We start from the raw sequence: 12,745 nt of genomic DNA, 5'->3' as shown, positions 1-12,745 counted from the left end.
GGTCTTTGATCCCTCTCTCGAGTTTCCTTTATTGCCTCTAGCATTCTTTTCTAACCTGTTGTGTATCCTCATCCTTTCCTCGCATCCTGTTTTCCGTCCTTCCTCTTAATGTGTTTATTGCGGAGGGGATATGTTTTTACAGTTGGGAACTGGCAAGGCTGATTGTAATTATGTTCCGGCCTCCTGAAACATGAACGCGACCCTTTTGAAGTTTATTGTGGGAACTGAGTTGTAACCTTTGTTCGCCATACTGCGCTATGGCAAAAACGTGTATAAAAGGAGCGACCCACTTCTATGAATTTGAAACAGTCTCCGAGAACCTACACGCTGTGTACTTCTTGTGACTTCTGTATCCCTGCAGTAAATAAACGCTGATCTCTGACGTCACTGGAAGTGTCCCGTGTCTCTGTGTCTTGTACGCCAGAACAGGTAACCCACGAAGGTTTCAGGTGTTGTCCCCTGGCACCGCTGGGTCTTAAGAAAACCCAGTCCTTCAGTTGGCGCCCAACGTGGGGCGACATCAACGGTACCGGTCCAAAGCCCGACGATCGTGAGGAACTTCGTGTGAAATCTCCGAGGGAAGGTGCACCCCGCTTCATCGATCCAGTTGTCGAAATAAGTGGCCCGACGTCCTTTCCGCGAAGATCCCCGCCTCCTGACGGCTGCGACGGACCGATGCCCTGACTGTCGACCTGTTTGGTGCCTGGCGTAGTCCTTTGTACGGCGAGACGATAGACGGGCCTTCCTGGTGACGCCATTGCTCTTTCTCAGTTAAGTATTTGTGGGTCGCTCCCAGTGTTGCTTTGTTGGTTGCATGGTTCCATTGCATTTGTGGTTCTTAGTTGTTGGTTCTTAGTTGTTGGGTTTATTTGACGATTGCAATTGCCAAAAACCGAGGGTCTTGCATTTTTTGCGAGGACATCGTAATTCGATAGCCCTTGAAGTTTGTATACTCGGTTAGTGTGCACGATGCCTGGCCGTAGTACTTTGTTTGGGTTTCTCAAATGTTGCAGCATGGATTCCCGGCTGGAGGATTCCTGCCCGATACCTCCGGTTGGAACTCCGCTTTATGAGCTCTATAGTCGCCATGGCGTGGGTCCTATCGTATATAATGAATATTGGGTTCGCTATACTAAAAAGGATGGTGTCCTTAGTTGGCCACCTCATGGTAGTTTTGAGACTGCCATTTTAGATAACTTGGAAGCGAAATTGTTTAAAAAGAAAGCTAGGCCGGCCATGTTTGATTCCTTCCGGTTATGGCGGAAAGAGGCCAAGCAGAAAGAAATCAAACAGAACAAGAAACATAAACGAGAAGGTGTCATTACGGCGATGCGCAATGCAGAACAGTATCAGTTAGACAGAAACGAGAAGGAGCAAGAAGTTAGTGCTCGGCTTCACCATATGTCGGTGGACAAATGTTACCCGACGCTACCTTCTACGATCGATAAGACAGGAGAAGAATCGGTGGAAGATTCGCTTTTGTCTTATCTGATGAAATCGCCACCTCCTTATGCTCCTGATGTTATGGGTCTTGTTAATCCCCCTCTTCCTCAACCTGCTGTTTTGGCGGCTGCTGGTCAGCCCGCCGTTCCTCCTGTACTCCCGAATCCCCTTGGGCCACAGATCGTACATCCCCTTGGTCCGGTTTCTCTCCCTATTGCGCCTTTCCCAGTCCCTCCTCAGTCTGTTGTTCCCGCTACTCCTGCTGTTGCATCTACCTCTACTGTTTCTGCCCCTATGGCTGTTACACCTTCGTCTTCTTCCTCCTCCCCTTCTGTTCGTAGCCGTCTCTTGACTGCTGTTGCTTCTCTTTATTCTCCGTTCTTTGGGCCGATACTTGGCTCGACTCTTTCGGATGTTGCTCAAAGACGTAGTCAGCTTCCTGATGATAGGGAACGTGAATCATTGGTAAAAACGGCGCGCAGATGGATTCGCAACCCTGTTAGATACACCCCACGTGTGGTGTTCGAAACATTTTCTCAGTTCAATGCGCCCACGCAACGATTTGTGTTCGAAGAATTGTGTAAGTCATTAAAAGAGGAGTGGGACGATGATATGGCTGATGAAATGCCACCTGAGGTTTCCGAGCTACAGCTCCGGTTTGCCACGGGTGTCATTGTAGGTGATAAAGTCCGCGAGGCTTTAGAACGTTTGTTATCCTTTCGATGTACAGTGCAACCACGCGCACTGTTTAAGGACGCGACCACGGAATGGATGGCACAACCTGGTCAGTATCCAATGCGAGAAGTTCCCCCAGTATGGATGCCAGGCGATGCTGCTGCTGTCCCTCCTGTCCAACCGCACTTCCAGAGAGTGTGGATACACCTCCCTTGGAAGCGGTCGGAAGTTTTGCAAGTGAAACAATCCCTACCCGATCCTCGTAAGAACCCTGCGGGTTATTATAAGGAGCTGTCCCAATTGGTGGATGCTACAGTTATGAACCTAGCCGATATTGATATGCTGTTCGGTAATGTGGTGCCTCAGCCGGTTTGGATGAAAATCCGTCATGAGAATCATGTAGCCGAGTTAGGCGGTGACTGGGCTGCCCTTACAGCGGCGGATGCCCGGCAGGTCGGTGGGGCTAAACCTGAACAGGTTATTGCGGCCTTGCCTCAGAGGATTATTACCCTCATGAAGACGCTTATGCCAGCGATGCGCGTCAATTGGGACAAACTATCAGCATGCAGGCAAAAGAAGGATGAAAGTGTGTCCGACTTCTTTACTAGGTTCGAAGAGGCGTTCCTTGATCATAGTGGTCAGGATATGGGTTCTGAGGGTGGTCAACGGTTGTTCGTTGACAAATTTGTATCGAATTTGTTGCCCGACTTGAGCAACAAGTTGAAGAATTCTGAGAGCGCGTGGGCTGTTTCTACCACTGCCCAAATATTGGCTACGGCCCAATATTATGAGAATAGAGAAAAAGAGGAAAGTGAGCGTGCAGAAAAGAAAACTAAGGATCTCAAAACTAAGGTCTTGTTGCAGCAAGCTTATCCTCCGCGTTCGAATTTTAATGATGCGCAGCAGCCCAACAGATCGCAACCACAGTTTTCTAAACCACAGCAGCGCAATGCTTCGCCTGCGCCCCGCACTGTGCTGAGATATAATCAGTGCGCATATTGTCGTGGGGAAGGTCATTTTAAGTTCGATTGTCCGGTTTTACGTGATAGGGCTAATGGTGTGTCGGCTCGGGGAGGACGTGGTGGTCCTCCACAGACTTCTCGTGGTAGAGGTCGCGGAGTTGCCCAGAACCAGACCGAACGTTTTTCGACGTTTTCGGATTCGCAGAATTGTTTCGATCGACGCGAATCATCGTCTGATCGGTCTGCACAGTATCATGTGGACGATCATTATGTTGAGTGTGATGTTGATGCGGATGGTATCTACTAGGACAGCCGTAGACAAAGGAGGGGAGAAGTATCAGTTTCGGTTGATCAGAAAGGGCCCTATGTTGCAGTAGCCACTTTGGGCGTTGTTGAGCCTTTTCTGTTGGACACTGGTGCAGCGAAAAGTTCCATCATGCATTCCAAACTCCCTGGCGCGCCTTTGTCTGGCTTAACGAATATCTCCGTTGGATTTTCTGGCGCCCCTGTTAGCAATCCGGTCTCCAGCCCTTTGCCCCTTACAATTGGGTCTCATGAGCTGGAAGCTCCTTTGATTTTGACTACTGGTTGTGGTGAGAATCTTTTGGGCTTAGATCTGTTGAAGAGGCTACATGCGACTCTGTACTGTTCTCCTACGGGTGTGGAGCTTACGTTGGGTAAGAACGTGATTTCCCCTATGTATTTGTCGATCGACAAACTCCCCCCGGAATTGAGGTCTCTTCCAGATTCCTTGTGGGCAATAGGTCCCAACGATGTGGGCCTGTTGGATATACCACCTTATGTTGTCCAACTAAAAGTGGGTGCGCGTTTACCACGTATACCTCAGTATCGTATCTCCCTTGATGGCGAACGGGCACTGTTAGCGATCATTTACGATCTGATCGGCAAAGATGTTATTGAGGAGACACGAGGTAATGTGTGCAATAGTCCCGTGTTGCCTATTCTGAAACGAACGGATCCCTCCAAGCCTCCCGTGTATCGTTTAGTTATCGATTTGCGAGAGGTAAACAAAGTTGTTGTTCCACAGTTTCCTGTGGTACCAGACATTACAGCTTTACTGACTCTGATTCCAGCCACTGCATCATGGTTCTCGGTCATCGATCTGAAAAATGCGTTCTTCAGTATTCCGATTGCTGTAGAAAGCAGAGATTTGTTTGGTTTCTCATTAGGTGGGCGTAGCTTCAGATTCAAACGCGCTCCACAGGGCTACTGTGAGAGTCCATCAATCTACAGCCAAGCTCTTAAAAGTCAACTTGATGCGTTTGTGTTACCGGCTGGTGCAGCCTTGATTCAGTACGTTGATGATCTGTTAATTGCTGCTGACACTGAACAGCTTTGTCAATCTGCTACAGTGTCTCTGTTACAGCACCTTTGCGACTTACATCATAAAGTGTCACCTTCCAAACTACAATATTGTTGTCAAGAAGTAACCTACCTCGGTCACTTATTGTCAAAGGCGGGAAGAAGGTTGACTCCTGAAAGAATTGCAGCAATTGTTCGAATGACTGTGCCGACAACTCAGAGAGATGTGCGTGCCTTTTTAGGGATCACGTCGTACTGCAGACAGTGGATCCCGAATTTTTCACTGTTAGCGAAACCTTTGGTAGCTCTCACGTGCAAGGACGTTTCGACTCCTTTGCCTTGGACGGAGGAATGTCAGAAAAGTTTTTCTGAACTGCGTGATGCACTGTGTTCGGCTCCTGTGTTAGGTACTCCTGATTACAGTAAGCCTTTCACATTATACGTCCATGAGAGAGATGGTTGTGCGTTGAGTGTCCTAACGCAACAATTTGGTGATAAGCAGCGTCCGTGTGCATATTTTTCCTCGACCTTAGACCCGGTAGCTAGAGCGTTGCCAAGTTGCTTGAGGGCGACGGCGGCAGCTGCGGCGTCTATTCGGCAGTCCGCAGGTTTGGTCATGGACAATATGCTCATAGTAATGGTTCCGCATGCAGTCGATACGCTCTTGAATCGGACAAAGACTCAACATCTAACGAGTGCACGGTTGTCTGGGTATGAGCTTACCCTTTTGGCAAGTCATATTCAGATTAAGCGCTGTAATGTACTGAATCCGGCGACATTGTTGCCGATTAATATAGAAGCAGATAATGTGCTGCCCCATGATTGTTATTTACGAACTGAGGAAGAAACAAAAGGTCGTGTGGACCTGAAAAACACTCCCTTGTTAAATCCCGATGGTACTTTGTATGTGGATGGCTCCTGCTTTAAGTTGCCGAATGGTGATGTGACGACTGCGTATGCTGTGGTGACATTGAGCACGGTTGTGGAAACTGCGAGATTGAACCAGAATTCAGCACAAGCGGCAGAATTAATTGCATTAACGAGAGCGTGTGTTCTGTCGAAAGGAAAGCGTGTGAATGTGTTTACCGACAGTCAGTATGCGTTTGGTGTTGCGCACAACTTTGGAAGATTGTGGAGAGAGAGAGGATTTATGACATCGCATGGTACGAAGATTCAACACGGACAACTAGTGAATGATCTTTTGGATGCACTTACATTGCCTAAACAAGTGGCGGTCGTCAAATGTAGTGCGCACCGGAAAGTGACGGATGATGTTGGTCGTGGTAATGCATTTGCGGATGAGATTGCTAAAGAAACGGCTAAGAATCTTGCGACTCGAATGTATGTTACGAGTTCAGTGAGATGGCCGGAAGAGACTGGTATGTGTGAAAATACTGTCGAGAGTGTGAAAGAAATTCAGAATGGAGCTACTGAAGCTGAAAAGACCAAGTGGAAAGAAAGTGCAGGGAAATTGGATATGCATGGATGTTGGGTTGATCTGACGGAATGTCAGAGATGGATGCTTCCAGATGCATACGTGTTAGCTGTTGTGACGATGGCTCATGGGTTATCACATATCAGTGCGAAAGGAATATGCAAGTTCTTGTCCCCTGTGTGGAGGAATGATGGTATTGCTAAGTGTGCCGAACGAGTGGTTAAGAATTGTATGGTGTGTTTGATGCACAATCCTGGAAAAGGCACCCCCACTCCACCTGGTCATTTCGCTCCTCCTACCTGTCCCTTTGAGGTTATCCAGTTAGACTTCATCCATATGGAGAGATGCAATAACCTGAAGTATGTTTTGGTTGTGGTTTGTGCGTTCTCCAGATGGATCGAGGCCTATCCTCTTAAGGATAATACTGCCATGTCCACAGCGAAAATCTTGCTGAAGGAATACTTCCCTAGGTATGGAATGCCGCGGATTGTGTGGTCGGATAATGGAAGTGAGTTTGTGGGAAGTGTAATGCAGAGTGTGTGTAAGGGCCTTGGAATAAAGCAGAAATTCCACAGTGCCAACCATCCTCAGGCAGCGGGTTTGGTTGAAGGGTACAATGGTACCCTGAAGCTGAAACTCGCTAAGATCCAGGCTTCGACTGGTCTGTCATGGCCTGATGCCTTGCCTCTGGCTCTCCTATCGACCAGAGCAACTGTACACTCTCGAGTAGGGCTCAGCCCATATGAGATTGTGTTCGGTCGCCCTGCAAATATTTGGGGAGTCCCGAGACCTAGGGCTTTTGATAGTCTTGAATATCCAATGTTGATCGATTATTTGTATGATTTGACCACTAAACTACGATTAATTCATCAACAGGTCTTTGAAGCTCTACCGGCGCAGACAGAGGGTCCTGGACATCAGCTCCGGCCAGGTGACTGGGTAGTCACCCGAAATTTCGGTCGGAAGCGTAATTTGGAGCCAAGATTTGTTGGACCCCACTTAGTCTTGTTGACGACGAGGACAGCGGTTCGACTGGAGGGCCGGAAGAATTGGGTCCACGCCAGTCATACAAAGAAGGTACCGATCCCCTTACCAACTGACGGTTGGGTGAGAACTGGGATTCCGGCCGAAGAGACTGAGACTCCCTCGCGTTTCGTGCCGTTCAGCGACGCTCAACTTGTGGAGGATTCGTCATTGCCCTATCCACAAGTGGAGTCATCAGTAGTAGAAAACCCAAGGTCCGACTCGTCATCTGCTTCATTGAACACTGCTGCGCCATCTGAACAATTGTTCGTAGAACAAACTCAACCTGGAAGAAGTCGATACTTTCTTCGTTCAAGGACTTCAAGGACTAATAAACATTGATAGTATAGTGGTTTTGACGTTACGAATGTTATGAACAATTACATCCTTTCTTTTTAAGTTTTTCGCGTTTTCCACTGCTAAGAGACTTGTAATAAATTTGAACCTCTCCATCCGGGTTACCGTAGGGCCGTGCGAGTACTTCTTTCTGTTTAGCAGGTTTCTGACGCTAGGTTGGTTACTTTTGTCGATTCCTGGGAACTCCTGGGAATTGATAATCGCTGCTCAGAACAAAGTGCGTCAAGAACGTCACGGACGGTTTGTAGAGGATGGCATTCTTTAAGCTGGTGGAAGAAGAAAGGGTGTTGATACAGAGATCAGAGTTATGGAGGGTCGTGCGAACAAAATGTTTTCTGTTTCAGGTGTTTTTGTTATTCCTAACTGTATCTATGTTATTGGTGGGCGGAGTGTATTTTGGGGTATCGAAATTCTTGCTTTCTGTTTCGCCTACCTTCCCTCCTAACCTAAGTTCCCGCACTACTGTTTCCCCACATTCTTTTCATCCTTTGCCTCAACACGAACAGGTTAGACGTGCGGAATTCAGGAATAATTCTTTTGTCCAACTCCTACATCAGCATCAGTTAGTGGTGAATACTACAAATTGTTGGGTATGTGGTTTAATGCCACACACCATGGATAGGGGTATTCCGTACTTGGTCCTTCCATACAGTTCCCAGGGTTCAGCTCGAGCATTCCAAGCCATGTTTCGCAGTGCACTAGACTCTTACTCTAGTCGAGAGCCACGATCTGTCAAGTCCGGTCCTGGTCCGTACCACAAGCCTCTGGCGATAGCCATAGCAGATCTGGACAGAGATATTTTCGATGTATCACTCATTCCAGACGAAGAAGTACAGGCTTATAAGGATCTGAGTGAGGCTGAGTATGGTACGTCAGTGGGGGATAGACAGTTGAAGAGCTCGTCCCCTATATGGATTGTACCGCACCTTGGTAATTTCTGTTTGCAAGGTTTGGGTCGAAATCCGAGAGCACAACTTGGGAACAGTGCTTGCACTGAGACGTATGTCCTACCGATGCTCTCTTCCCCTGTTTTTCTGACCGCCAAGGGCACCTATTTTGTGTGTTATGAGCGCGCATATACATGGTTACCCCGCGACTTCTCGGGTACCTGTTATATTGCGAATCTCTTACCTCCGACCTTCACAGTTGCTTCTGACTATCACAAAACCAGAGTCGTGAGAGGCGTAATCAGCAAAGAGGATACTGCTGGTCAAGAAGCAGGAGACTTCTTTAAGGGTTTCCTGCCGTTTTGGGGACCTATGGTTAATAGTAGGAACCTAAGACAGTTGACCCGTGTGGTGGAATCGACCGCTAATATTACTGCAAACGCCCTTGGTAATCTAACAGCGGAACTACAGGCGGATAGACTCATGACGTTGCAGAACCGTATGGTTCTAGACGTTGTTCTTGCAGATCGAGGGGGTGTGTGTAAAATTATCCATTCGAGTTGTTGCATTTTCATCCCTGACAATGCTCCGACTGTGTATCAAGCCATCTCACAGTTGCATAAGATTTCCGAGTCCATACACGTGGACGAAGGTAATTGGACGCTTCTAGGATGGTTTTGGGGCCTGATGTCAACTTGGGGTTGGAATATTCTGATGATTGTAGGGGCTGTTGTAGCGTTTCTGTTCACGTGTTGTCTTTGTGTTCAGTGTGGTCCTGCCTTATGTGGCCAATGTGCTGCGACGTGTATAAGGCGGCCATCTGTTACCAAGGAGACATTGATGGATAGAATGATGTTTCAGCAGCATCTGAACGATCTGATGAATATCGATATAGATTCTGATCTAGACTAGTGCTTGCCTACATGAGGGCAAAAGGAGCGTCTGAGGTTCCGTGTGAGACGGGACGGCACTTTTTGAGTGGTGACGAATATGGACGAGTGTGGTATCTATGAACCGCAAATGACGAGTACAGTGGGTGTGCGAAGTTACGCTATGCAGCCTTGTACGGTTCGTCTCATTTTTGTGTTCGTTCATTCGAACCCTCGGGTTCCATTTTAGATACAGCGTCCATTTTGTTTTCTTGCCCTCAAGTAGCCAGCGAACAGGCTTTTGTTCGTTTCGTGACCCTGGGACTGTCAAGATAGTATGAAGGACACGTGTTTCTTTGAGGTGACTTTTATGACGAGGGGAATGACACGAGTAAGGCAGATGGCCCCGCTCGAGGCTCATCTTGCCGCTCCGGTCTATTGTTTCAGTCACGCATACATTAGACACGAGGTCTTTGATCCCTCTCTCGAGTTTCCTTTATTGCCTCTAGCATTCTTTTCTAACCTGTTGTGTATCCTCATCCTTTCCTCGCATCCTGTTTTCCGTCCTTCCTCTTAATGTGTTTATTGCGGAGGGGATATGTTTTTACAGTTGGGAACTGGCAAGGCTGATTGTAATTATGTTCCGGCCTCCTGAAACATGAACGCGACCCTTTTGAAGTTTATTGTGGGAACTGAGTTGTAACCTTTGTTCGCCATACTGCGCTATGGCAAAAACGTGTATAAAAGGAGCGACCCACTTCTATGAATTTGAAACAGTCTCCGAGAACCTACACGCTGTGTACTTCTTGTGACTTCTGTATCCCTGCAGTAAATAAACGCTGATCTCTGACGTCACTGGAAGTGTCCCGTGTCTCTGTGTCTTGTACGCCAGAACAGGTAACCCACGAAGGTTTCAGGTGTTGTCCCCTGGCACCGCTGGGTCTTAAGAAAACCCAGTCCTTCACCTGCCAAGTGGTCCGCTCACCTCCCGGGTGGATGGTGGTGCCGGGATGTCGGGGCCGGTCAGGCCCGGGGTTAGGGTCGGGGCGAGGCCACGCGGCCTCGTGGTGCAGGGCCCAAGATGGCGGCTTGAACCGGCCGGGGGAGCCGGTGGGGCTGGGCCCCGTGATGAGTAGAGGTCCGAGGGCAGAAGATCCGTCGGGAGACGGGGTACAGGTGCTTTTCGTGGGTTATGCCTGGTGGGCCGGAGCTCGGGCCCTGTCGTGCGGGGAGGGAGCAAGCCCTTCGTGTGGCCTGTCCAACACAGTGCTATGAGCTTTTTTGCATTACTTTCAAGTGATTTTCCAGTGCTAAACAAGTTTACCGCTGGAAAGTAAATAAGTAAAAAAGATTTTGCATTAATTTGAGTCACTTTTGTGGCGCAAGCACTGCATAAAATCTTAATAAATAGACCCCTGGGTGTCAAAGAGGCCAGGCTCTGGAACCTCCTCAGATGGTACTTCAGGTCTGACTCTGTTATCTATTGCATGGGAATCAGAAAACTCTTGAAAACACAATTGTAAAAGTTGGCCTTACTTGAGACTTAAAAAAAGAAACAGGGGGGCATGAGTGGTGAAACATCGAACCTATTCTCTCATGCCATCTGATAGGACTTCAACTTCCCCTTCTGTTTCCAAACTGTATGTTCTCTGCTAAGGCCTATACAACGCCCAAAAGTTGATACCTGGTGCTTTGTTCAACTCCATAATAAATACATTCAAACATACATAATAAAAAATTGTACATACATAAAATACAAGCTTCCAAATAGTATATTACAGCTCAAATCAGAAAAAGCACTTATTTTTGCATATTTAATGATTAAGCTACGCTACTAATAATATAATACATTAGAGAAATTACTGGTTACACGCCCTCGTGTAAGTATAGGGACTTCTTGCAATTAGTTTGCTATTACCTGTCCATTCATTCTTCAAGCACATGGTGCACAAAGGAAAACTGAACATGCCCTGAAAAGTTTGATTGACACCGTTCTAGAGACCAATCAAAGTCCTTTTCTTGACTTTGCTTGAAGATAAGTGTTAACCCTTTCGTTGCTGTCAGGCAATATTATGGAATCCATAGGAGAACTCGAGTGTTGTATTTATGTAAGGACTATCACAAGAGCACCCTTGTGTTGAATGTTCAGACCTTTTCTTACTTATAACTTTTATGGCTGAAGTCTGGATTTGACATATAAGATTTTGAAGTTGATGAGACACTGCTTCTCAACTGCATTATGTTCAATATACCACAGAGTTAAATGTTAAATACCAGGCACATGGAGAACTCAAAACGAATCGACAGGGTCTAACTCTGCGTGGCTAATTGGAATAATTAATTTCCATGGTCAAACCTTGACATTAGTAATAACATGTAGCCCCTCTCCGAAACAGCGGATATCAATCTCCATGACGATTCATTTCAGTGGGCCAACCACAGCACCTTAAGGTAATTATCTATCATGAAAATAACCGCTGGGGGAGTGACTGGCATCGAATAGAGCTCACTCTCTAAATGGTACTCTTAATCAGGCCCATTATAGAGTTAGACGCAGGGCCACTCGGCCCAAAACATTCTTTTAATTTATAATTAGTAAACAAAGCTTTTGGACAATTTTAAGTTGCAAAGTAATGCTTCAAGAAGGACACTCTTATAGACAGTAGGTACACAGTAGGGATCATAATCCCGTATGATGTCAGTATGCATGAGTAAGAACAATCACCCCAGCCTCCACATGATTGGCCACAGCCACTGACCTCCCACCAAATGTTTTGAAGAACTCCTTAAAAACCAATACGTTTATCAATTTAGTTGATCCAGAAAAATATTCCTGGCAAATCAAATATTTAATATTAATTTAAACTCGGAGTTTGTAAATACCAACATTGTAAGCTTACTCCAAAGTGTAAACTTACTTAAAAGTATAAGTTTCTTTTATAGCTCAGGTCCTGAGACTTTGTCTGGCAACTACTGAATTTGCTAAAGTTTCCCCATTGTCACTATTTAGTTCTCGACCAGCTTTGAGTGTACCCCTCAGCTTTGGATAACTGTGAGTTAAAACAGTGCAAAACGAGATAATAGAGTATGCAAAATACCCGCAAAAATATTTGCGCCTGAAGGGACAAATAGGTGCAAAAAACACATTTCAGAACTGATCTTAATTTGGAAAGTAAATTCCATCAATATTATGGATTGTCAGCAGTGATTCAATTACCATAATGAGGGATCGATTTCCCGATTACAGTAATTTTACTAGCAGCAGTAACCTAGTAAAATGAATTATACTGGCATTACTACTCATTTTGCCTTCTGTCTAATAGGCATTATTTCCTTTCTTCATGGATAGTGAGCCCAATCGAGTTCATGCGTGCATTCTTGCGTATAAGAAAATGCAGAAATAGAGGTAAATTCAAGCAAAAAGTTATCCACCTAAAGGAACCCAAGCAAAATGATGTCTCATGAAGCATAAAGAAGATTAGTCACTTGGAGAAGCCTTACAGAAACCATTTTAGGTTTGAAGCTCCTATTCGTCACAAGTGAGGCAGCCATCTTAGAAATCACAACAACAAAAAATAGCAGTTGCCTGGTTACCATGTTGTAAATGAACCAGCCTTCAATGACAAACAAAGTGGAACGGAATGCACTGGACAGGAAAATTATTGCAGGAGCAGAGAAGCATGTCAACATACTGATAAATGATGAACAGCTGATTTTGAGAGAACAAAGAGAAATCTACTGGCCAGCAGACCCAGATGTGGAGGCAGGTGA

Source organism: Triturus cristatus, chromosome 8 (assembly GCF_964204655.1).
Source record: "Triturus cristatus chromosome 8, aTriCri1.1, whole genome shotgun sequence".
Classification (NCBI taxonomy): domain Eukaryota; kingdom Metazoa; phylum Chordata; class Amphibia; order Caudata; family Salamandridae; genus Triturus; species Triturus cristatus.
Note: the sequence above shows the minus strand (reverse complement) of the source record.